Source organism: Vulpes vulpes, chromosome 14 (genome assembly GCF_048418805.1).
Source record: "Vulpes vulpes isolate BD-2025 chromosome 14, VulVul3, whole genome shotgun sequence".
Taxonomy (NCBI): domain Eukaryota; kingdom Metazoa; phylum Chordata; class Mammalia; order Carnivora; family Canidae; genus Vulpes; species Vulpes vulpes.
In genome coordinates, this window is record NC_132793.1 from 98,879 (window position 1) to 125,163 (window position 26,285).

Genomic DNA, 26,285 nt, shown 5'->3' on the forward strand with positions numbered 1-26,285 from the left:
CTGGCACGTGGTCTCCTGGCGTGGCTGAGGAGCACCACCCACTGCTCACGTGGGGGTGCCAGCTGCTCAGGCCTCACGGCGGGTCACCCACGGGGCCCCAGAGCCGGCTTCCCATTCAAGTAAGTGCCTCACACGCCAGGATCATCCTCTTAGAAACAGATGGAGGGGAAGGGACTGGGCCACCACAGAGCGCCCAGAGAGCAAGCGCCTCCGATTTCTACGTGCACCGTCCCGGAGAGAGCCCGGGGAGCGTGCGCCCTTCGCAGTTAGGGACCTCCAGAGCCCTACCACCCCGGGAAATAGAGACCAGGTCAGGGACAGGCCTCAAGTGTGCTGGTAGCCACATTATAAACGCAAAAGGAGGGTTGCCCGGGGGGCTCAGCAGTTAAGCATCTGCCTTCAGCCCAGGGCGTGATCCGTCGAGTCCCCGTCGGGCTCCCTGCATGGAGCCTGCTTCTCCCTCTGCCTGTGTCTCTGCCTCTCTCTTTCTGTGTCTCTCAGGAATAAATAAATAAGATCTTTAAAAAAAATTTTAAAAATAAGCACAAAAGGAAACGTGAAATGGATTTTAATACTACGGTCTTGCTTAGCCCGATCTACCCGACACACTGTGACTTCGACAGTAATCAATATAAGAAATTGTGGACGGGACTTTGTTCCGGGTTAACTCTTCAAAAGCCTGCACGGATCGTGGACTCTCAGCACATCTGGGTTTGGCTGGCCACATGCCAGGTGCCCGCAGCTGCGTATGGCGAGCTTCTAGAGGCAGGAAGCAGGGTCAAGTGAAAGCCCCCTGAGGGCAAGAATGCAGGCCAAGGGGCCTTCTGGACAGGATGCACAGGCCACCCCCCAGGGATGTCGCTTCTCAAAGGAAAGGATGAGAGGGGCCTCCTGAGGGACAGAGCACCCCACACCGTGCAGACACCTCACGTCCCCTGGTCACCCCACCTGAGCCCATCAGGGAACCCCCACGTTGCCTGCCTCTGACCAACTTCCATGGGGAACGCTGTCCATACAGTCCTGTAGGGAGTCAAGGGAGGGCCCTCAGGAGGGTGATACTGGGCACAAGGGTCGCAGACAGCCCGGGGTGGGGGTGTCCCCGGGGCCTGCAGGCTGCCACATAGAACCGTGGGCGTGTGTCAAATCTGGGCAGGTAGGTGATGAAGAGGTACAAGGTAGGAGGGACACCGAGCCGTTCCTTGTCTCCAAGGCCGGGTGAGGTGTGATCCATGCGTCCCATGAACCCTAGGAGGCCTCAGGACAGCCAGGGCCCAGGAGGCTCGCCACCCATCCTATGGTCGGGAAGGGGAGGGAGCTACTCTGGCCATCCCAGGCCGTAGCCCAAAGCCAAACAGTAGGAAAGAAGGAGCAGAGAAAGGAAGGAAGGGCCACAGGAAGGGCCACGGCCCGCACGAGACAAGGGTCTGCGGTCTGAGCTGACACCCCGACCCGCAGAGGAAGGGAAGGCACCCCCCATTAGTAAGACAGAATTTGCAGAGTGAACCTCCCACACGGGCCGTGCTAACCTACAGTGATTTATGTGATTTGTTAAGGAAGAAAAATCAAAACCTGGTTGTAATTTATGCAACCTGTCGACCCCGGGCTGCAGAGCCACAGTGTCACGAGCTGTGCGTTTATTACAGCCTTCCAATAGCATGGAAGACAATTACTATAATCTCTATTTTTAAAGCAGAGGTTCCCCGTGGACCAATGACTCACATTTAAAGTGAAGAGAGGAGCAGGTGTCAAAGGGACTTCATTACATTTATGAGCCTTCAAATGTCATCTGCACTGAGCCCAAGCGCAGGGCCTTCCGACGTAGGCCGCACAATGGAGCTAATGCGTCTGATTGCCGGGCGCCTGCTTTCAGCTGAAATGCAATCTACAGCTTTTTTTTTTTTTTTTGTCAGTTTTCCCAAGGAAATTGGCAATCATTCTGCTAGGTTAAAGCGTGCCTTGGCAATTTGGATTTCCTGCAGATAAATTATTCAAAGAGCAGAGAATAGAGAGAGTTGCAGGGATGCGTAATGGGCGCTGCTTGCAAACTACGAGCTCCCATTGATGAAGCTAACAGCTGTGACATTCAGTTTGCCGAGCACCTTTCCATTTGCAATTTATCTGCATCAAATGGTCAATAAGTGAGAAGTTCTCTTCAGTGCATGTAGCTTTGATTTTAAAAAAGAAAGAAAGAAAACTCCAGCCACAGGAGGAAAAACGAGTTAGCTCTTTAATATGAGAATGAAGCCGGGAGAGCAGTGACGTGGCACAGCAACGACCAAGCAGGGGACTTTGATTCCCTGATTCCCGAGCTGTTTGAAAGGAGCGGTGGCGGCCGCCTGGGAAGCCTCTGGGCAGAGCTGCGATGAACCCAGCTCCTCCGGGCACCTACGTTGCTTCCTTCCCCGAGACCCGAAGGTTCTCCAGGGGCGGGTTCTCTGCCGGCCTCACTGCCTGTCGTGGATGGAGAGCCGGCGCCCATACACCACCTGGACTCGGGCTGCTTGGCTTCCTGGCAGCCCCCCAGGGCCTTCTGTCCCTCACTCCACAAAGACAGGCCACTCGGGCGCAGAGACAATGAGACACTTTCCAACGTTTCATTGATTTATTTTTAAGAACCCTTCACTTGTTCCAAGCACGGGCCAACCAAGTCTCTATTTCTGTCCGGCCCAGGGACTACTGAATGGCCTCTCACCCGAGGGCGAAAAGGCCCCTTGCGCCGCCCGCCGGCCGACCCCGTCCCCACCCGCCGTGGGGCGCGGTGATCTCTCTCAAGAGCGGCGTCGCGCTCTGTTTCTGTGGGCCAACGTCTTTCTGCCACCAGGAGCCTGTCTTACAGCTTCCCTCCGCTCCTTAAACCATCACTCCTCTCTAATTAATATTTCAACAGTTCTGTTTTCAAGAGGAAACGGTGCAGAGGAGAATTTATAAATGCAGAGACATCCTGTTTTGCCACATCCATTAACCAGAGAGAATTGTCTCTTCATCCTTCCCTTTAACTTGCTTTGTTAGTGCCATATAATGGGTCTCACTCAAGAAGGTGTTACTATTTTGTTCTGTTTTGTACTTTTTTTTTTTGTAAAGTCAAGATTAATCACATAAGCTCTTTTTAAATACAAATGGTTCTTACCGCGTCGGGCTGCAGAGACCAGCCCCGTTTCAGACCCATCTGCACAGCACCCTTGCCGAAACGGAGTCTCCTAAGTTGGACATTTACAAACTTGGGACCAACAAAGCAAATGCAGTCATTATGCAGCCTCGAAACCCATAGATTTGTCCGGACTCCTGGGCTGTGATTGTCAGAACCCAGACACACAGCCGGCAGGAAGGCAGAGAGGATAGGCCCTCAGTGTCCCCTGAGTGTCCAGTCAGAGATTTTTCACGAGGTGAGCAACGAGGCCCAGCAGACTTTGTGCCAAGCTTCGCCTTTACCCTCAGAGGCCAGGTCTGCCCCCTGCACCCCCCACCCTCCCCAAGTTCAGGGGCATCCTTCGTGGTCTCTGGAGGGGTCCTCCTCCCCCCTTCTCTCTCTTACATTCTCCTCTCCCTTCCCACTCTCTCCTTTCTTCTTGGCTCTTCCCAGGCCTTCCAGCCTGAGAGCTTCCCTCCTCTCCATGCTGTTCCACGTCCCTTGCTCTTTTATATGGATGGCTAAGGGTGGGACAAAGAACAGAACTCATGCTGAGGCTGTCCTGCCTCCCCAGTCCCTGCAGGTGTCCTGGCAGGAGGAGTAAGAGCCAGCCTCAGCCCCAGGTGGCAGGGTCCTCACTCCAGGAAAGAGCTCAGTGTGGAGGGGGCTGCTCAGACTTGGGAGCCTGGGTGGGAGTGATGAGGCTCAGTGAAGCAGTGACGACCCGAGGGTCTTAGGGAGGGTGGCCTCGGGGTGAGAGATGCTCCCGTCCTGGGAAGCAGGAAACACACCTGGGTGGCCTCTCAAAAGCCAGGCCTGTGCCTCCTTTTCCCACCCTCTCTGTTCTGTGCCTGTTCATTCCTCTCATGGTCCTCATCTTGCTCTGAAATAAGCTCACTCACTCGTGTTTCCAAGGTCATTTCCTCTCCTACAGAGAGTGAGGTGCCATGGCTTCATTCCCTGCTCGGCACATATTATGTAAGGGCCGACAGGCAGACAAATAGACAAATGGCCAAGAGTTGGGAATGTCTCTGAGATCCTGGAACCGGGGAATATGGGCAGGAGCCGTCAGAGCCTGAAGGCAGGCGGGGGTTCCAGACTCCCTGAGGCCATGGGGGCACTCATCCCCACCTGGAGCGGGAGGAGGAGACAGGTTATGGTTCCATTTTATGTAGAATGTGTTGCAACAGCTAGCAAAGCTGGAAAATTAGAATGGACTTAGCACAATTTTTTAAATCCACAAGATTATATGGATTATAGTGTCCCCGTGGGAGGGTTTCAGTGTTTTCCCTCCTGGAAGAACTAGACAAAGAGCGGGGGGCATCTACTGACCCTCAGGAGACCACAGACAAAGCTGCCTAGAAGGAAGGGGTGACATGGAAAGGATGAGGAGGATGAGGAGGGCAGAGGGACATAACAGGAGGTGGCCGGGACCTGGCAGTCACCCACCCTATTGGCTGCAACTGCATCTGCCAGTGTCCCCTTTCTCCAGGGAAGGGAAGAGTGGGGAGGGGTAGCAATCTGGGCTTGTTTCATTCTCTCGCTTGTGCACAGCCAACTCGCACATCACCACCATGAAGCCCTTCCAGCAGATCCATGTTCCCACCCCTGGGACGAAGCTTCACTGAAGGATTTAGGAGCAGCATTGAAGTGAGTTCCGTGCTCCTTCCCACCAAGCACTCCAATGGAATCCTTCAGAGCCCCCCATCCCCAGACCCATAGGCTGCTGCCTGCCTGCACAACCCTCCTGGCTTCCCGTTCTTCTGAGCACGTACCTGCATGCCGGATCAAGGGTCAGCCCGCAGAGCAGCTTCTTCTTCAAAGATGTACAAGTCCTACTACCTCAGGAGCCCTCTGCACACATTCAGCTTTCCACTCTCCAACCTGTGAGGCTAAACCATATGCCCACAGCCCTGACCTCCTTCCTCACCATGGCCCTCCCAGCACCCCTGGTTCCTTGAAATGATAGTTCTGTCCCCCCTTTGGGGCGTCCCACTGTGTCTCTGAAACTCTCCTGACATTCCACCCATTCATTGTTCGACCTACTGGCAGCTGAACACGACAGGCTTTTCCTTGCTTTGTAAAAAGGACACCCCATGGAGCATTACTTAACACATGTCTTGGGAGGGATCCTCCTAACATCTCTGAGCAGAGGATTGTGGCTCACTCCAACCCCCAAATTAAAAATTATAGTTATATGGAGACAAACAAACAAACAAAAGAACCCAGCGTCTTAACTAGAGAGAACAGACTGGTGGTTGCCAGAGGGGAAGAGGTGGCAGGATGGGTGAGACAGGTGATGGGCACCGAATCATGCATAGAACTGTTGGATCATTTATTGTACATCTGAAACTAATATAACGCTGTATGTTAATGGTACTGGAAATTTAAAATTAATTAATTAATTGATTGATTGATTATTTTAAATTATGGCTTTAGGGGCACCTGGGTGCTGCAGTCTGTTAAGCATTCGACTCCTGGTTTCAGCTCAGGTCATGATCTCAGTGTCCTGGGATGGAGCCCTGGGTCGGCCTCAGGCTCAGCAGGGAGCCTGCTTGAAGATTCCCTCGCTCCCTCTCCCTCCGCCCTTCCCCCTGCTCCCGTGCACTCTCTCCCTCTCTCTCTTTCCTTCAAATAAATAAACTATAGCTGTACAGTAGACACCCTAGTGAAGCAGCTACGTATGGGTCCACCTGTTTAAAACTCCAACATAAGTAGGATTTCCATCTGCCTCAGGGTAGAAATCTAGCCACATCCAGTGAGGCAGGCCACAAAGATCAGGCTCAGTGGTACCCCCTCCCTTTCAGGAAGGACGGCTAAACCTCTATGCAATCAACCTTCTCCTGGATTCACATCCAGAATCCTCCATTGCATATTATGTGATTGAGGCCCAAAAGTTTCATTCTTTTTTTTTTTTTAGCTTTTATTTATTTATTTGAGAGAAAGAGAGAACACAAGCAGGTGGAGAGGCAGAGGAGAAGGGATAAGCAGGCTCCTCCCTGAGCAGGGAGCCCGACGCAGGACTAGATCCCAAGGCCCTGGGATCATGACCTGAGTCAAAGGCAGACGCTCCACCGACTGAGCCACCCAGGAGCCCCTCCAATGTTTCATCCTTAAGGTCACGCAGTGGTTTAAGGACCTACAGTCAATACCTACCTACTCCTTTTCTCCTTAAATTGAAAAAATAAAAATAAAAAGCTCAGAGTCCAGCACTTTCCCCAAACACACAACCCCGGACCCTAGCTCTAACAGCCCCTTCGGCCCCTCGCTGAGCTGTCCACACGCCCGGTGCTGAACCCAGAGGTGCACGGCAGGCGGGGGCCCCTCCCGCTCCCCTCCACACCGGGCTCTGCTCCCACCGCCCTCCAGGCACTGAGGTCCACCTCACCCACCCGCATGGGAAGTCCGTCCACCCTTGCTGGGTGATGCGCTGCTCTCCCGTGGCCACCACTGTCCCCTGCTTCGGCCTCCTCTAGCCTGCTCAGTCAGCACTTACCACCTGGGCCGGCCCTGCAGTCCTTCTGGAAATCCATCCTGTCAAAGGCACATCCTCTCTCCTTGTCTGGCATCTTAGCTCCTCTGCTCAGAACAGTAACTCGGGCCCTATTTGCCCAAACTAGAGGAAAGACTAACGGAGCAGTTGTGAAAGAGCCAATGTTGCCAAGAAAGCCTGAGCATAGGCCACCAGGCTGCTCACAGTGGTTCTTGCACCCTCTGAGCTTGTCAGCCCGAGCCATAGGGAGACAGAGGCCTTCTGTCTGTCCTTACACACCTCCAACAGCTATCGATTCATGTCCAGAGCCCCTGACCTCAGACCAAATAACTCTTTCAGTCCCAAAATCTGCTTGAATGCTCAACACTGAGCACCAAGAGATGAGTGAGGCATTTGCCCAGGTGCAAATTTAGGGTAGGAAACAAAAACTCAGTGATCAAGATAATAGTTTAATGCAACATTTTAAAACATCGAAATTAATGTCAAGAATCCTTGAATAAAATTTAAATTTAAATATAGGATTGAAAATAAATAAATAAATAAATAAATACAGGATCGGTACTACCGACTTTTCCTTTTGCCTCCAGCTCCAACATGACAGAGCACCGACAAGCCTACAGGAATCTAAGTGGGAGTGGAGGTGCTTAACAGGATGCTAAGAGAACCATTAAAGACTATATTCTAGTCACCAGGTTCAAAGGAAAGATGTTAGGTTTTGAGAGTAAAGTACAAGTACCATCAAGTGAACTTGCTGCCTAAAATTTTCTAGCCCTTCCCGTCTGCACCCTGGGCCATGCCGTGCATCATGGCTTGGATCCTTGATGGGGATCATCACCCTGTGAAGAAACTGAGAGACCTGGAACCTGAGGTCTGGGAAGGAATGGCCACAGGCCTGTTGTCCCCTCCACTTCCATCGCTGAGGGTCATCAGACCCTGGGAAGCCAGCTTCACCCAGAGTGCATCATGGAAAGTTCTAGAGTTGGTGTGGCTGTATGCCCTGGGTTTGGGAGCATCTCTGCAGAGGCAGGGAGCCTGAGTCAACCCAATCAGTGAGTTCCAGGCAGACGTGAGCAGGGCATGTGCCATCTGCCCCCACTTGGGAAGATGGAAAGAAACAAGGTCAACGGACGCCGTGAGCTCCCGCAGCAAAGTCTACCAAGCATTCGGCCTGCCTGGGGAGCAGCTATGGGGGCAGCCCTGTGTGGCCAGACCCAGAGCCCCGACCTGGCCTCAGGCGACACCCTGCTGTCATAGTTTAGTTTCACTCTACTCAGAGTCATTTTTCTTCCTTAAGGTTCACAGTGACCAGATCACTGATGGTCCCAGCCCCCACATAACCCTCTGTCTACCCTAGACTCGTGGTGACCAGACCAAAAGTCACCTCTGTGCCCCATGCTTGGAAGTGAGAAGGAGCCCTGCCCAGACCCAGGGCGGGGGGCAGGTGGCAGGGAAGGGGCTGCCCTCCAAGCGCCTCACCTTGCCGCGTCGGCCCAGGAGGAGCCTCGAGGTCCTGCAGTTGCTGGCTTTGTCTCCTTGTGTCCACCTCTGACTCAGCAGCTCACCCCGGAACTCATTTTCTGGGGGTCAGAGAAAGAAAACCTAATGAAGGCAGCTCAAGGGGGGAAACGGATAAACTTGGACGGCTCTTTTCCACAGTGTTGATGCAATCCCTTCTTTCTGGAATCCACCAGAACGATGGGCAAAGTCGCGGCCCTGTGGCTGTCCCAGGGATGAGGGATAGGAGCTTTCTCAGGAAAACAGCCTGTGACTGGGGTGCTCCCAGCACCCTGCACCCGTGCACCATCTTCACCTGCCTCCAGGTGGGTGCAGTTTCCACTACCACCGGCTCCTACCAGGGGGCTAGTGCAAGTCCAGTAGGCCTGCGGGGTGGGACCCTTTGCGTCCCCTCGGCCCTGGGTCCTGCCATCATTCCTCTCCCCGTTGCTGCCTCTCTCCAGGGCAATGTACCCAGTAAATATTTAATTCCTCACATAAATTCACATGTCTAAGCACAGGCTGAAGGCATCAGCTGGACATGACAAAGAAATGCCTATTCCCTGCGTGGCACTCCCTGTTTCCATGACAACGAGCTTTCTACAACTGCAGCGTTTCAAAGGAAGGTCATTAAGTAACCAACAATAAAAACAGGAAATGAGTATTCCTGCATTCTGCTCTCCGCTTCCCTTTAGAAGTGAGCTTCGATTCAGCTGAAGGCAGGTCAGCACAGGGCTGTCATACCCATTATCTTTCTTCCCCTCATGCTCCTGACATGTACTCCAAACGCTATTTTTCTAAAATTCCAGCACTCCTGCCCCAGGCGGCCCATGGCTCCGGCCAGAGCATCCTCTTGTCTGAAAATGTCTCCATCCCATTAAAGCGCCTCCTGTGACCTCAAGGGAACGCAGGGAAGCAGAGTGGTTGTCAAGGAGATGGCCTAATGCAAGGTCTTCAAAGGAATGAGTAAAACCACTGGGACTTGACACCTACTGTGTACACCTACTGTGCGCCTCCCTCTCACTGAGCTAAGGGTCACCTACAGGGGGCCCTGTGAGGACTGGCCTCCGCCAGGGAAGTGTGAGCCGCCAGGGAAGTGTGAGCCGTGTGGCTCTTCCTGGAGCCAGGAAGGTCACATGGGGCCAGGCCACCCAGGGGGTATTCACATTCCCCAACCCCCACTGCGAATGTGGGGGATCGCCCTGAACTAACAAGGAGAATGCTGCAAATGGCACGAGGCTGGGAGAGGAAGCAGCCCAGGGGGATGGAAGGGAGGAAATTCAGGAGGTGCGTCAGCAAGGATCACCTGTCACACACTTGACCGGGGATGGGAGATCCCCTTGCAACTCTGATGACAGTGAAGCTGGGAGGCCCCAGGCCACAAAGTACATGGGGGGCACTTTCTACACACAGCTCCCGGGAGAGGAGACCTTGCACATCCCACACGCAGCGCGGATCCTCAAGGCCCAAGCCCCGTCTGTCACGGCAATGAACGTGAACACACGAGGGAACTGGAGTACGTCCCCCTGACAGCTGGAGGGGAGCACAGAGCCCCTCGGATCTCGGGCAGGAGCGGGACTGTCCCGTCCTCACACCCAGCAGGGTGCACAGGCCCTTCCTGCCCTCCTCTCTGTGCTTCCCAGGGAAGCCCAGCGCTGTGAGCCGCCTCTGTGAAGGGGCCTCTGGTTTTCTGTGTGATACTCTCACCTGCCGGGGGGGGGGGGGGGGGGGGGGGGGGGGGGGGGGGCTCTGGAAGGAGAGCCTGTGGGATGCCCGTAGCCCTGCATCAGCTCCTGCAAAGCACTGGAGCCTTCGGAACCTCTGCTCCAGCACCACCAACTCTAAAGAGCTGCTCCTGTCTCCTCTGGACAAAGGAGCTGAACAGCACCGTAGTGATGCATTTGTTGCCATGCCCCTGGGATGGGGAGCCAAGGTAAACAAAGCACCCCCCCCCCCACCGCCAGGTCAGAACCTCATTTATGATGACCCAGCTCTACCTTGATGCAACTCTTTCCTTTTCCTTGGAAAGTTTTGGCAGCAAAGTACAGTCACTACTAGAAACCAGCGAAGTGTGGCCATGCTTCTTTTTGCTGGGAAACCACCTTGGGGTCTTCTTTGTCTCCCCCACTTGGGAGTTGCACTTGGCCAGGCTCTGTCACAGGCAAGACCCCTCCTGTCTGAATGAACTGAGCACGGAGGCAGCTCATGGACACTGCAGAGTCCCCAGGCCAGAGGAAGACCCTGTACAGAGATGCCATCAAGATGCCCCTTCTAGAAGTCGTGCTGCCAGCCAACACCCGGAGGGGGCCAGGGATGCAGGGGGGAATGTAGGTCTCACTCCGGGTCCCACACCTGACCTGCAAGTCACCTTCTTCATCCACACATAAAGTGGGAAAAAAAGAACCTTTTGGGGATTTAGAGCATGTGTGGCAAGTGGCCTCTCGGTGCCTGGTGCATAGCGAATGCACGAGAATATCACCTCCTTTATCATCAGGACTTGCAAGTGAGGAGGATGTTTTCCTCAAGACAGGCTGCCTTCTTTGGGTCCTTAGTCTCCAATGAGTTCTTCTGAAACCCTGCTCGTAGACACAAACAGCAAACAAGCCATGATCTCTCTTTGGGACCACGCACTGTGCACCCTGCCTGTTCCATACTGCCCAGGGTCTGTCCCCACAGAAGCCCCAAACTCACTTTTACAGGACTCCAGTGGACAGATAAGGTCAGAAAGGCAACCAAGGCCTGTTAGCAGATACATACGGGTCCTCGGCAAGGAGAATCTCCTGAGAGATCAATTAGCATCTCCCTCCACTGGGGTCAGAGCCATGACCCAGGCTAGAGCCAGATCTGTCCTAATGCCACCACCCACCCCAACCCAGAACCCTGCAGACCTGCAGCCAGCCCAGCCAGGCCCCTGAGAAGGCAGCATAAAGCCCTAGGACCGGAGCACTTTCTCCTTCCCATGCCCGGGAGGACCCCGAGGTGGCCCATCTGGGAACCCGTGGACCACAGGTGGCATCCATTTCTCCTTCCAGACGCTGGTGTTCATGCCCAGGTCCAACGCCACAGGCTTCTGGAGAGCCCCACACAGAGTGATACGCCCTCCTAGCAGGTTGCTAGACCACTGTCCCTCCAGCCCTGCCTCAGCACTGACAGCCCAACACCTTCCTCAGTTCGAAACCTCCCTCCCTCTCCCGACAATAAGATGACAAGAAGCCTGATCAAGGGGTCGGTGGTGATTGCAAAAAGTCAAAATGTTCTCAGAGTCTTCACTAGGTTTTGTGTCTCTGGTGACCATGGGCTGCCTTTGGGGCCAGAGGCAGTTACCACCTGCCCCTCACCCAGCATGCAAAGGAGAAATTTTCACGCAGACAGAGCCCACGTTGGGCTGCCCCGCACCGACACACACCTGTCAGAGGTTCTCATCACTTGGTAGGAAATGTCAGCCCATCAGCCCCAGCCCTCCTCTGTCCCTTTTCTGTCCCCAACAAGGGAGGGAGATCTTGCATCCCAGCTGAGCTGACTTCTCCATCTGGGCTTGGTATCTCCCTCTTCCCACTACTGATTAAAAGGCACCTAGAGTATCAACCATATTCTTCTAGAATATTTGATCACTCCTTCTACAGTGAACCTTCCTGGGGCTTTTCAACTCTTCAACAAGCTTGAGGACTCCTTGTTTAAAGAACACAACCCATCTGGACTCCACACCTGCTACCACTCCATCTCCACCCCCTGCATATCCAAGCTTCTTAAGGAACTCAGATTTATTTGACTTTATTCCTTACGCCCCACTCCAATCGTCTCCACTAGAGCCCTCCACCAAAACAGGGGGTGGAAGATCACCACTAACGTCTATGTCACATCGTCATTGTGCACCGCTACACACTCACTCCCTCCTTGTCTGGTGGATGCTCCCTACGTCCCCCTGCACCCGAGCCTCTCCTCCGATACCATGCAGGCTCTTTCTGCTCCACTCCTTCTCCCATCTGCCATCCCACGGCCTCCTCTTCCACGGAGGAGCTCCATCTCTGCTCATAACACCAGCTTCTCACAGGACTCAAGCTTTTCCTTCCCCAGGCTCAGCCATCAGTCAGTTCCTCAAGCATCAACAATGGGGACTGTCTTGGGTCCCAAATCCTGCCATTGCTATTTGCTGCATCTTACCAGAATCTGACCACTTCTGTCCTCTCCAGCTGTTGTCTTATTTCCAGAGATTGACACACTGACTCTAAAATCCATATGGCAATTCAAGGAACATAGAATAACCAAAACAATGAAGTTGGACCCCTCACACCATGCACAAAAATTAACACACAATGAGTCCCAAATCTAAACGTAAAAGCTAAAACTCATATGTAACATTGGAGTAAATCTTCCCGACTTTGGGTTAGGCAGTGGTTTCTTAGGTGCAATGCCAAAAGCATAAGCAGTAAAAGAACAAATGGATAAATTGGATTTCATCAAAGTTTAAAACTTTTGCATGACAAACAACGTCATTGATAAAGTGAAAATATAACCCATAGACTGGGAGAAAGTATTTGCAAATCATATATCTAATAAGAGACTTCATTCCAAATATATAAAGAACTCTTAAAACTTCATAATAAGACAAATAACCCACTTTAAAAATGGATAAAATATTTGAATATACATTTCTCCAAACACAACATATAAATGGCCAATATGCACATGAAAAGATGCTCCTCAACATCTAGTCATTAGGGAAATGCTAATCAAAACCACAATGAGATACTACTTCACGCCCACTGAAATGGCTGTAATTAAGAAAAAAAGAAAACAGACAATAACAAGTGCTGAAGAGAATATGGAGAAACTGAAACCCTTCTACGTTGCCAATGGGAGCATAAAGCAGCACAACTACTTTGGAAAACAGTCTGGCAAAATATTAAACAGAGTTACCATGTGACCCAGCATATGACTCCGAGGTACGGAGCCAAGAGAAATGAAAATGTACGTTCACACCGAGTCTGTACACAGCTCTTTGCTGTAGCTTTATTCATATTTTTCCCAAAAGTGGAAAAAGCCCACACGTGCCCATCACCTGCTGAAGAGAGGACACAAAATGCCACTGACTAGCATTTGGCAACAAAAAGGGTTCAAGTGCTTGTACATTGTACAGCGTAGGGAACCTCAAGTCAGACACAAGGACCACGTATTGTACAATTTCATATTTACGGAGTGGAATTTGCAGAATTCCCAGAAATGGGAAATCCACAGAAGCCAAGAGCAGGTTAGGAGATCCCGGGACGGCTGGGCAGGGGAGGGGTGCAGGCGGAGAGAGGCTATGAAGGGCGCAGGGTTTCGTTCTGGGCTAATGACAACGTCCTGGCACCAGCTGCGGTGACGGGTGCGCAGCTGCCCATATGCTACGCCCACTGAACTGTGCACCTGTAAAGGTGGGTTACACGGCGTGCAAATTGTATCTCAATAACGATTACACGAAGGAGCCTCAGTGGGCGTCTCGCAGGCCCAGGGCTCACCGCCGGCCTACGATGACCAAGTCTACGGAGGGGAGACCCCCGCACAGGTCAGGTGCCCTCTGCAGCGCCCTGCTCAGCCCTAGGCGGTGAGCCAGGAGGACGTCAAGGGAGAGTGCGTGCTCCTGCCCAGCACTGGGTCCTGGAGGGAACTGAGGCTCAGGAGGGTGAGGGCTGCCTCGCACAGTGCGGGCCGTGCACACAAGACTCAGTGTGTTCTGGGTTAGCTTTAGGAGGACCATCAAGTGGGTGCTCAGCTCGGAAAATAATGTCCTGACAGGAGCTGCCCTACAAGAGATGAATTGCCTCCCCCTGTGATGAGTGAGCCACTGGCCCGGAGCCGTGGCCAGTCAGTGACTCTTACTCTTGTCTTTGACTCTCCCAGCCTGGGCTCTGTGAGCCTGTGTCCTGGCCGGTGATGCACAAGATGCACCCCACGGCAGCTCTGCCAACACCACGGGCACCTCAGTGCAGCCAGGAGGCATCGCGAGCCAGGGAGCAGATACAGCAGGATGTAGAGGCAGCTGTATGGCTCCCCTGCTCTCCCCCCCCCCCGCCCGGACCGCGACTAACCAACTGCAGCTGCCTGTGTGTCACCGGAGCCACCGAGCGAGCGGCCAGCTCCAGCCACCCCTGCCCGGGGCCCTGCTGCCCCGCAGAGGGCAGGCATCCTCAGCCTCCCTGCGTCCTTGTGCACAGGTAAGTTTTGGCAGTGCCTGGTCCTGCTCCCACCCATCCCACATCACCTCAAAGCCGTGAACTGAGTCTCTCCATTAGAAAGCTGGGCCCTGGCATTGAGTACAAACAAATTTTGCCATTTAAAAGGAAAAACAGGGCAGCCCGGGTGGCTCAGCGGTTTAGCGCCACCTTCAACCCAGGGCCTGATCCTGGAGACCCGGGATCGAGTCCCACGTCAAGCTCCCTGCATGGAGCCTGCTTCTCCCTCTGCCTGTGTCTCTGCCTCTCCCTCTCTTTCTGTGTCTCTCATGAATAAATAAATAAATCTTTAAAAAAAATAAAAAATAAAAATAAATAAAAGGAAAAACATTTCTTTTCTGTTTTTTTTTATCTCAATCTTCATCCATCCCCTCAGCTCCCAGGCCTTCTCCCTCAGACAAAGCCCAGAAAGTCAAGAACAAAACAGTTAGAATAAAAATGTAGAAATAGGGGATTCCTGGGTGGCTCAGCGGTTTGGCGCCTGCCTTTGGCCCAGGGCATGATCCTAGAGACCCGGGATCGAGTCCCGCATCGGGCTCCCTGCATGGAGCCCGCTTCTCTCTCTGCCTCTCTCTCTATATGTCTATCATAAATAAATAAATAAATAAATAAATAAATAAATAAATAAATAATATTTTTAAAAAATGTAGAAATAATTTAAGGTCCACACAACACCAACCACCTGTCACAGTAGGTACCTGAGGGGGCCACAGCCCAGAATTTCACCCTCTAGACCTAGAGAATCTCTGAACCCAGAGCCCAGGTCCAGACTGTGCCTCCAGAGACAAGAAGTCGAGGTCCTCAGGGGCACGGACCCACGTCACATGGCTCCCAGGGCCTGCAGAAGGCAGTCTAGCACCTCGCCAAATTCCCAGTAAGATCCCCATCCCAGATTCCTATTCCCAGGACCTTCCCTGCATCTAGAACCTGGGGGCGGGTGTGCACCTCGGAGCCTGTGCCAGATGAACAAGTCCACGTGTGAAGAAGCTCTCTCCTCCACGGGGTGGACAACGGGGCAGGAGCTGGGCCAGAACCCAGGGCATCCAGATGGAGCAGACACGGCCTAGCCCACCAGAGGTGGGAGCTGAAGACTCATGTGGGAGTTTTTCAGGGAGGCTCTGCACCACTGTGTCCGTCTTTCCCAATTTGGAAATAAAATGTAAAATCTGCATGAAGAATCCAGCACAAGGTCTGGAAGGTAGAGTAGAAGGTGTGTGCTGGAAAGGTTAGCAAGGAGATGGGAGTAAGGAAGGAGCCAGGTGAGACCGAACACCCACCTCCAGAGTTCTAGAAAAGGAGAACCAAAAAATGGGAGGGAAAAGTATGAATTAATAAAAAAAAATGATTTCCCAGAACTAAAGGAAATTATATTTCTAGATTAAAAGACCCATTACGTACCTAACAAAACAAAGACCTGCTCCAACCAAGCTGAGCACAATAAAATTCTAAAATACCAGGAGTACCAAGAGGATCCTCCGGGCTTCCACTGGGGAAAGGTCACAAGCGAAAGATATCATCGGGATGGCATCGGGTTTCTCGACAGCGAAGCAAGAACTTCAAAACTATAAGGTTGAAAATCGGCCTGTGTGCTGTCTGGGCCCAGGCACGGTCTCAAGCAAGGGAAGCGGCAGAATGAAAACACCCCCAGAGCCACGCAGCCCCCGGAGCGGGCCGTGCCACCCCCTGGACCGAGTAGCCGGGGCAGTGGGGTGGGATAATTATCTACAAGAAAGACAAAAACTGGTATGAGAAATGATCCTGCACACACGGCTTGGCCCAGTGGTGAAACAAGTGAATAAAGACCCCGTGGGACATGAGGAGGCTGCTCCGAGGGACGGCGGCAGAAGAGCCTGGTCCCGCGGCTCTCATCACGCCAGGCTGGCCCTGGAGCCCGCGCACGGAGCCCCAGTCCGGGGCACGCGGGGCCAAGCAGGGGCAAAGGCCTGAAGCCCTGCGGGGCTGTGCCAGGAGCGGGGGGTGAGGGGGGCGCTCGGGCCTGGGGGCAGCACCCGGCGGGGGCGCGGGGGCTCCAGCCACCCACTGTGCCTCTGCGGGGCGATGGAAACCAAGCCTCCCGCTGCGGGGAAGGGGCGCACACAGAGAAAGGCAGAGGCCTAGCCCGCGAGCCCTGGGGGACGGGTATTGCAGGTACCTGTGCCACCTGTGGCTGCCGATATCCAGAGGAAATGGAGAAATAAATACGGACCAGGTGCAAGTGGATGCGTGTGACTGCGTGTGCGCGGACAAACGGGTCCGCTGGGAGGCGGGTGCACGCGAGGCTCCGGCCAGGAGCCCGGGTGAGCAAGGATGCACGCAAGAGGCACTGGGGGTGCGTCGGGGCGTAAACCCCGACTGGATGGCCTCACGGGCCCGCAGGGGCAAGCACCGAGATAACCATTACAAATCATGAGTCAACACGGGTATCGATAAAAATAAGTAAATTGGCAGTTTGATGAGGAATGAGGCGTTTCCCTGGCTTCCAAGCACCTTCCCCAATACTCGTTAATTGCCAAGGGAAAGAGTGTGGTTGCACAACAGATGGCGCACAGCATCGTCTGAGCCGTGACCCAAGTATCAGCGCCAGGACACGCGGGCAGGTGAGCCTTGCTCCCGCGCGTCTGCACCGAGGCCAAGTCCCGCCGCGGGAAACAGCCAACAGACCCAAACTGAGGGATGTTCTGAAAAAAGCCGATGAGCTTCTTCCAAAGCGTGAATGGCGGAATGAAGACCAAACACACAGCGTGACGCGGAGCCCGTCCTCTGGGACGGCTGGAGGAGTCTGGGGACCGCACGTCCCCTCAGGTGACAAAGATTCTGCAGAAGCTCCTCTTTGTTGGAAACACCCGGACCAGGGTTCTGGGCAGTTGGCGTGGACTTGGCCAACGTAGTCTCGAGTGCCAAAATATATTTTTAAAGTAATGGGGTGTGGGGTGTGATTTCAGGGAACAGGTGGTCAGTGGAGGCCTCTGTGCGGAGGGGCTGGAGCCAGGACCCAGGGCGGCGGGGGCTCAGGTCCCTCCAGCAACAGCCAGCGCTGCTCCTCGAACCCTGCAGTGGCTGAAATGTCCTGGGCCCAGGCCCCGGCCTGCCTGGCTTCCGCCTGCGGAGCCCGGGAACAGTGGGGCAGGACGGGCCCTCAGGAGACTCCGACAGCCCTGAAAATCCAAAAGGAAGTGGCACCTGTGCCTATAACACGTCGGGGAGGGGCTGCAGGAAAGGCGGGGCACCCTCGAGACCCCTCAGCCCCCTCCCCCCCCCCCCCCCCCCCCCGCCCCCAGAAGCTCCCAGACCTGAGCACCTCTCCTCAGGCCCCACCTCTCATGGGCGAGACACGTGCCCCGGGGGCCCCTCTGGCTGGCGGTTTGCGTCCTGGGTCTGGGGAGTCTCCCTGCACCGTCGGCATCCCACCCACCCGGCCACCTTCTGCAGGGAACGCCACCAGGGCCCAGGGGAAATGGGAGCAAGTTTTCCTCTTTTTCTTTCTTTTTTCTTTTTTTTTTTTTTTTTTTTTTTGTTTAGCTGGAATTCAAAGAGAACTAAAATGGAGACTTGCTGAGTGGAGCAAAGCAGACCTGCTTTTGCTGAGTTTAGGTGAAAATGAGAGAAGGGAGAGGTGGGGGCAGGGGGGTTGGCAATTCTATAGCTTTGCACATTTCTCTCATTATTTTGCTTCTAAATCAGCCTCGCTGGTACTTTCTCTATTCTATAAAAGCCAAATCCAAGCCATGTCCCTTAATCTCTCCAACAGCAGCTCACTGCTGAGAAAATAATACAGATGTAACTTCCAGCTTCATACACTTTCTTTTCCATTTATATGCAAATAGTGACCTTTCACCCAGGCTGTCTCAAAGAAGTGTTTCCTTAAAAATGCAAATAGCATGTTGCAGGCAGTAACTGTGGCTGAGTCTTTCTTATATTATTATTATTATTTCTTTTAACCTTACCAACACTGTAAAAACAACAGCTAAACTGCTCGGCGTAATAATGACTTTCCAAGCCAAATCACAGGACAGCTCTCCGGGCGGCCTGTCAGTGAGCCTGCCAGGAGGCGAGGATCTCAGCCCCGGGGGGCCGGGTGTCCCGGGAGAGGCACAATAGGTGGCACCCAGGCGGGAGCCAGGAACGAGGCACCGGGTTGCGGCACGCGGGTGCTCACAGGATCCCATCACGAAGCTTCCGCCCCAAGTGGGGTTCAACAGGGACCTCAGCCACCTCCTACGTCCGGGCTGGCGAGACAGACAACAAACCCAGGGCCCAGAGGCTGGGCTCACAGGCTCTGTCCCCAGAGGACCTAGGGGCTTCCAGGGGCCTACATGTGCCCCCCCAGGAGGACAGGCCACCAGGAACGACTGAGCAAAGCTGAGACAGCAGGAGGCTAGGAGAAGCACAGAGGGCACCCGGGGAAATGGGTGGAGCTCCCGCGTCCGCCCTGAACCACCCACTGACCACGCGGGCTGTGGGCCAGGGGAGGCGCCGGGGCAGGGGCCCACTTTACCACCTGCACCCACTCACGGCTCCCAGGCGCCTGCGGTCCCCACCACAGGACCCCAGCACCCATCGCCACGTCCACACCCACTGCTCCCCGAGGCCCAGAGCTCAGGAAAGGAGGGTGTGGGTCTGACCCGCGGGCCTGCCTCTGAGCCAGAAGCGCGGACACCTTCAGACCAGCTGCACCCGGACGGCCTGCCTCACTCCCGGGCGCAAGGAGCACGCAGAGAAAAACGAGGGTGGTGGGAGGGACCCAACGGCTCAGGCCTCAGTCAGCAGGCTGGGAACCAGGGGGCCAGTCTCCCGGCCCCTCCTTGTAGGCTCTGGGGTCTCCCCAGGTCCGGAGGGGCCTTCTCTGGAATCCTCTCGTCCCTGAGTCCCGAAACTCCCTTCTGAGTCAGAACTGTCCTGCCCACGGGCACCTGGCGTGAAGCGTCTGCCTGGGGCTCAGGTCATGGTCTCGGGGTCCTGGGGTCAGGTCCCCATCGGGCTCCCCGCGGGGAGTCTGCTCTGTGTCTGCTCCTCCCCTCGCTCATGCACAGGCTTGCTCCATTCTCTCTCTCTCCTTGCTCGCTCCAAGAAATAAAATCTTTAAAAGAAAACAAGAGGGGGGCAGCCCGGGCGGCTCAGTGGTTTAGCGCCGCCTTCAGCCCAGGGCCTGATCCTGGAGACGCGGGATCAAGTCCCACGGTCAGGCTCCCTGCATGGAGCCTGCCTCTCCCTCTGCCTGTGTCTCTGCCTCTCTCTCTCTCTCTCTCTCTCTCTCTCTTTCTCTCTATGTCTATCATAAATAAATAAATAAATAAATCTTTAAAAGAAAAGAAAAGAAAGCAAGAACTGTCCAGCCCGGGGAGAGGAGAAGGGACCACTTCCATCCCCTCTGCAGCCACGCTTACCCGGCTCTTGAGGGTGACCCCCTGGAATGGGCTCTCTTGCACAAACAAAATGGAACTAATCTGCTTAAAGGGCCCTCCAGGGTCTGCCCACACGCCCAGGAGGGAGCAGGCGCTCGGGCCCCCACCCTGGGAACCAGGCAGGAGAGCAGGCAAAGGACGCCCTGCCTGGCCCAGGCAGCTCTGGGGCTCCAGCCCTGGGGGCGGGGACGGTTCTGACATCCCACCGGGTCCCCCTGCAGGAAATGGAAGCATCCCTGTTTAGGGGGAGATGGGCGAGCCCCAGGCAGCTGACGGGAGGCAGCTGTTCCCTGGTGAGTTTAATTGTAGCCCCAGCTCCAGGGCTCAGAGTCGCCCCCAATTTTCGGGTGTGGGGGGAGCCTGCCTGTCATCCTCACAGCGCTGCCCAGCAATAGCCGCCCCCCCCCCCCGCCCCGGCCTTAGCTTAGAAATACTGGGGTGCTGTGCGTGCTGATTTCCCAGCCCGGGTGTACGACGCTTGGTGCATGGAGCCCGGCTTTTGACAGGCCCTGGAGGAAACAAATGCTTCCTGCAGGCACCAGTGCGGCCTGCAAGTGACTTGGGCAAGAGGGGACCGTCGCGGGGAGGGCACAGAGCACATGGGGGTGGGAAGCGCCAGTCCCCGGGCCAACACGCAGCTCGTCCGAGTGCGCTCCAGGACGCACCCCGCATCCCCAGGGTCGCTCGGGGTGCTCCAGAGCCCGGAGGCGCAGCCTGCAAGCCAAGCGCGGGAGCCCGGACACAGGCCGTGATGGGAGGGCCACACAGCAGCAGGTCCCGAACCCAGAGCCGAACCTGTGATTAGTGGCCAGGTGGGCAAAGCCGGGGCCCCTCCCGAGGCTTGCAAAGCTTGTCCAGGTGCAGTTCCAGTAACAAATCCACCTTTCTTCTCCCTTTGGGCTGAGTTGACTTCGGTACCTCGGGGCCTCCAGGGGCTTTTCTGGAGGCCTCGATGCTCCCTGGCGGCCTCAGAACCGCGGGACGAGAGAACACGTCAGGCGGACGGCCCTTCATGGATGGTGGAAATAGCCGGCGGGTGTGTGCTGTGGAGAGGAGAACCCTCCCCGTTAACCTGCTTCGGTGCACGAGAGGCCCAAGCAGCCCCGGAGGCTGGAGTTGGGGCCTGGGCTTCACGTCCATAAACTAGATCACACGGAAACCTAAGCCATCTCGCCAGAACAAAGTCAGACCATTAAAGAAGAACCAGCAAGAGGCACTCTTTAGTTTGGATACCAGCCTGACAGTGCACAGCTCCACGTGCAAAACAATGAGTAACACGCCAATTAACTGTTCAGTTAGCAGTTCCCGTGACTGAGCGGGTGGCTTTGAACCACCCAGCCTGGGAGATCCTAGGGCGGTCCCTGCCCCAGGAAGCCCAGGGCCACGAGCACCCGCGTCCCCAAGCTCCTGTTTATGTCCCTGGCAATGCTCTGGGTTGACGGAAGGCCCCTGGAGAACGGGCGGCCTCACCTGGGCTCACGCGGGTCGACGGCCGAAGGCACGGCACGGTCAGATCAGAACGCAGCAAGTCCCGCGGGTGCAGAGACGGAAGCGTCCGGGCGTCAGGGGTGCACCCTGGCAGGCCGCAGAGCTGCGGGTCTCGGGCACCGCGACCCAGGGCCTGACACCCAGGCGTCAGCTGCTGCCAGTCAGGAGACTGGGCACCCCGCCAACGCCCGTAGGACCCTCCGAAGAGGCATCAGAGGCGTCCGGGGCCCTCCAGAGACCCACTCCCTCCCAGGCAGGCACAGAGCGGCCCCCACGCTCCGGGGACCCTCTCCCTGGTGCTAACCCCTTAATGTGTGGGTTTTAGGCAACAAAATGGGAAAAAGGGAGAGGCCGCAGATGGCTTCTGGCGGCGCCCTCAGACCGATGTCGAACATGATCAAGGTGTGAAGCCAGGCGTGAGGGCGAGGTGGGAGCCCGGCAGGCTAATCTGTCAGCAACTCCGGCCATATGGCGCGTCCGCGTTTCCTCCCACCATCCAGATCACACGCACACTTTCGCACCTTGCCCACCACCCTGAGGGACCCGGGAAGACCGGGCAGCCAGCCCTTGGAGGGCCTGCGCCGTGTGCACCCACCGCGCTGGCCCTGCTCCCGGCCACGACCCCCGGCTCACCAACTCCAAGCAACCTCGGCGGCAAACCGCCCCCTTCCCGTTCCCAGGGCTCCTCTGAAGGCGACCGGAGGGCCTGGGACACCCGTCACTGCTTGGCGGCCTCTCCAAGCCCTGGGCCAACGACCCCGGATTGGAACTGAGTTCTTTTCATTCCGTTTGATTGAAATAACACTGCTTTTTTTTTAAGTGTGAATTTTGAAAGGAAAGAGGGATGAAACAATGGGTGAGCCCCTACTCTCCCAAGGAAAGCGCCTTTGCTCCCGACTGCGTGAGCCAGTGATGGGAAAGGCGTGAAACTTGATAAAAAGGACACCAATTGCAAGGATCAGTCTCTTCTCTGCGAAGTGAGCTCGATGGAAGTCTGAGACTTAAAAAGCATTTCAAGTCAGGTGAAAAACATCCCTCTCGTTCTGTTTGGAGGGTTTTCTTCAGGGACATTCGGGAGAATCCAGCTGTTCATAAAAGACCTGGGGCTGAGGTGCGGCTGGGAGAGGACGGGCCCTGGGGTCTCCGGGAGGCACAAGTCCTCCGGGGGGGGGGGGGGGGGGCAGTACCCGGGGCTCTGCTCGGCCCTCCTGGGAAGCAGCACTTTTCGGGCTGACTAATCTCCCAAAGCTGGTTTTCCTGTAAACTCAACAGCACAGAATTCCCGTTAAAATTACATCCAAATTCTGGTTTATTCATGAGTGAGTTCGCAAGGAAAGAGCAGAGAGGGAGGGTCTAGAAGCTGGGGGGTGGAGGGAGGGGCCCGAGCCAGGCCCCCGTCTGAAGCCAACCGCAGCGGGATCCGGGATGAGCCTTCCAGGCCAACGCAGGCACGGGGCTTGTCTTTCCAATATGCCGGAGTAACGTGCAAGTCTGACTGGCTGCCCGGTGCCCTGCCTGCCCCGGATCAGGTGACAACGACATCCCCGCCTGCCTAGCAGACACACCTCGGCCCTGCCTCCCAGTGCGCTCCAGGCCCAGGCTGGCCAAGGTGTCGGGGCGGCTCCCAGGCCTTGCTCACTCTTCACCCAGCAGACATGCCTCTTGCAGGGAGTCCATCCAAGAGGAGCTCAGCGCCCCCAGCGTCCCCCCACCCCAGCCATCAGGGGGCACGTTGTTAGTCTGAGGAAACTTGTCCTGCTGTCATCACCCAGGCGGGTGGTTGGCCCAGCTCCATTCCCCAACCAGAGTTAGCACAGGTCCTCCCTGCCTACCCACTGCTCACACAGAGCCACCCATGTCCTCCAGGACCCCTTCAGTGACCCCAGGCCAGAGGTCATAGGACCCAGAGAGGAGGGGCCCGGGCTCTGGGCAGCACCAGCGGGAGTGCCCCCCACGGCCAGGGCCAGGCAGCAGGCCAACCTCCAGCGAGACCCTGCCCAGCTGTCGCTCAGCTGCCCGTCCCTGCTCCCGGGCAGGTCTGATGCCCAGCGAGTGCTCTCCTGAGGCCTCTGGGCACTGCTGTGACCTGACCCACCGCCCCAGCCGGAGGGCAGAGCAACTTTGCAGCCCTGAGGGCTCTGCCCGCAGCTTCTCCTTGGAGCACTCCGGCCGACGTGTGACAGCTGCCCTTACCAGTGTCTTCCAAGAGCGCCCGGAGAACGGGCTCTGAATACTGGGGCTGCCCAACCTACAGACAGTGCCTGGGGTCACGCAGGCCCCCTGGGCTGCACGTTGGATGAGCAGCCCCCCTGAGCTGGTGAGCTCCCAGGCCCAAGGACGCCAGAGACCAGGTGCTTCCAGGATGGAAAGGCCTCCGTGTCACTCTTCACAGCCCCTGCTGAGACCCCGGGGTCCGTAAGCGCCTGTGCGGTGGGGGAGTACCAGGGGCGGGGGGCGGGGGCACTTACAGAGGCCTCAGTCTCCAGCTCCAGGGCACACAAGGGGTCACGACGGAGCCGCCTGCCTCTAAACCCCGACCGGCCCCCTCCGCAGGGCGAACGACTCCGGGGAGACAGGCTGAGTCCTGCCTGTTGGTGACACCCTCCCCGCTGGCACCACAAACTCCAATCTCCGCTCTCCCACTCTTTTGTTTACCATTAATTAAAGGGCCATATGGAAGGAGGTGATAATCACAGCCAGGGCCAATGGGAAGGGAGCCCCGGTGGCCGGGAGCCTGGGCCTCTCCCCAGCGCCCGCCCAGCCCCAGGCGAGGACACCCCTCTCCCGGGGCTGGGGTGAGGCCAGGACAGGCCCTGCCAGCATCATCGAAGGGGCAGGGTCCAGCCTCTTGCCAAGACCGAGGCTCACCTCGCCCAGGTTTGTCCCAACACTCCTCCTGCCTTTTGTTCACTCGGCCACGAGCCGCAGAGATGTCCCCGGGTTTCTGTAATGTCTGGTTGTGGTTGTTTAGACCACTGGGGCGAAATTCCTCACTTCCCTCTCCCAAAAGGATAATAATAATCATCACTGTCATTAGCACCGTGAGAGTGACACAGTGTGACACCGCCAGACACACCTCTCTGATGTTTTGTTTCAGAAATTACATACCCAGCCGGACCGGGAATGATGTCCGCTGACGCAAAGCTGGCCCCGAGACCAGAGCAGCCCTTCAGTGACTCAAAGACAGTAAGTCGGACCCTCGCGGCGAGGACCCACCAGCACAACGCGAGGGCCACCGCAGGCTTATTTATTTCCTGATTCACAAAGAAGGAAGTGAATCCACAGGACGGAACAAAGTCCCCGGCCCCAGAACGCATCGCCCCGCAGGCAGCGGCATTGTGTTGTGCAGGCTCATGCCATGTTCCTGGCCGGCCTGATTTTTAGTCTGAAATCCACAAACGCAGTTACACTAATATTATAAACCCCCACACGTGTGACCCCATCACAGCAGGAAAAGCAGCTGAGAGCGGCAGCCGGCGTCTAGTTCTGCGCGCCTATCCCACAGACACATGCACCCTAAATGCTGCTCCTTAAGTTTAGAAATACGTGCCACGCAAAGACAAAATGCTCACATGACCATCTCTCCTCCGTGTCTTGGACGGGGGGCTCACGCGCGGCACCGACTCTGAGATCCCCGCTCCAGGGCGGTCTTCCACTTAAGGAGGCGGTGTCCTCCCCCCCACATCGCTGCGGGGTCCCGCGGCCGCAGCGGTGTCCGTGTTCCTCTTCCAGAAATGCACATAAAGTTTCGTGCCCGGGTACAGGGTCCCCCCAATGTCTTTTCCGTCAGACGCACTACCTGTCTACTGGGCTCTCAGAGAGGCCGGGCGCGTGAACAAGCCGGGGAGGGACAGAAAAAGAGAAGGAAATCAGCCACGGGCAGACCCGGCAGGAGGAGGCAGCCTCGGTCCAACAGAGCAGCTTTAAAAAGCCATCCCCCGACCTGCTTTTCCTGCAAAGAAAGCCTTCATCTTAGAAATGCACTCTGCTCGCGCGCCCTCTCCCTGCCTCGGTCCAAGGGGAAGCACTTGGAGATCCGCCTTTGTCAGCGAGAGAGCAGAACACGGACTTACCTTTCCCCACAGCTATTGTCTGTCCTCCTTCAAAATGACATCACGGAAAGCAATCATGAAATTTACATGGGGGGTGCAGGGTGGACGGGGGAGGGGAGGCAGCTGCCTCCCTCACCGCGGTCACATGTGGGGAAGCCTGTGTGCGGGTTTCAATTAAATATCTTCTCCCTTTAGTGTGCGACTCCTAAGCCAGCTAAAGGCGACGTCTCATTTACTTAATGACCGCTCTCATTAGCAGCGGTGGCACGGGCTGGCGGAGAGGCTCCTTTGTAAATACGCTACCCATGAACCCTTGGGGCTCCAATATATCTGTTTACTCTCCGAGGTGAAATAAATTTACAGTATAGCATCAGAAAGATGGATCTGCTGACTTGGGAAGTGAGAGGTGCCCAGGCCAGCAGAGACCCTGTCTCCTGCCCCAAGCATCAGCCAACAGAGGGTGCCTGCGTTTGCCCACGCTGAATCATAATTAATATGCCGCATGATTGGGGTTTTTTAATGCAAAACACACAAAAGGGCAGAGAGCGTCACAACCGCCATACTCACCCCCCTGTGCTGTCTCCACTAGTGGTTCAGTCCAATAATTCCTAATAGCAGCAACCGGAATGACAGATGCCCCGGGTTAGCACGGCTGCAGCGAAAGTACTTTACAATATTTATTGGTGGTTAGGAATATGACCTACCATCATAAAGAACGGACTGCGGAATTTATTACTCAGATGAACCAGGGGGGTTGCATAGTGGTTCATCTGCATGTTCAAGGATCAGTGACTTAAAAGGATTAGGCATGTATTTTTTTTAAAAGTTCATGAAAGGTGTCTATGGCCACAGACCCAAAAATAAAGTCATACGCACAAAGAATAGATCAGGGAAAAAAGGTACCCGCCTTTCATCACACGTTTTTCTTTTTGGTTTAGGCTTTAAAATAATGAAATCCTCGCAGAGAGATCGTGGGCACAAGTACTCTATGCCCTAAAACCACTAAGTTTCCCCGGC

At 55.6% G+C, this 26,285-nt stretch overlaps 1 protein-coding gene across 18 annotated transcripts in view; it reads right to left on the reverse strand.

The window, feature by feature from the left end:
• The window catches only part of MYT1 (myelin transcription factor 1), a 62,382-nt gene extending 36,720 nt beyond the window's left edge, over positions 1-25,662 (reverse strand). For 5 of the 18 annotated variants that reach the window (XM_072735262.1, XM_072735259.1, XM_072735256.1 and 2 more), the window contains exons 1-2: positions 24,789-25,298; positions 8,097-8,197 (exon numbers count right to left, since the gene is read on the reverse strand). The gene's annotated coding sequence lies outside the window, so the exon portion shown is untranslated. Of the gene's footprint in view, positions 1-8,096; positions 8,198-23,684; positions 23,840-24,788 lie in introns of those variants that run through there. The other 13 variants (XM_072735263.1, XM_026015001.2, XM_026014997.2 and 10 more) reach the window with 9 other exon arrangements.
• Between the last annotated feature and the right edge of the window lie 623 nt (positions 25,663-26,285).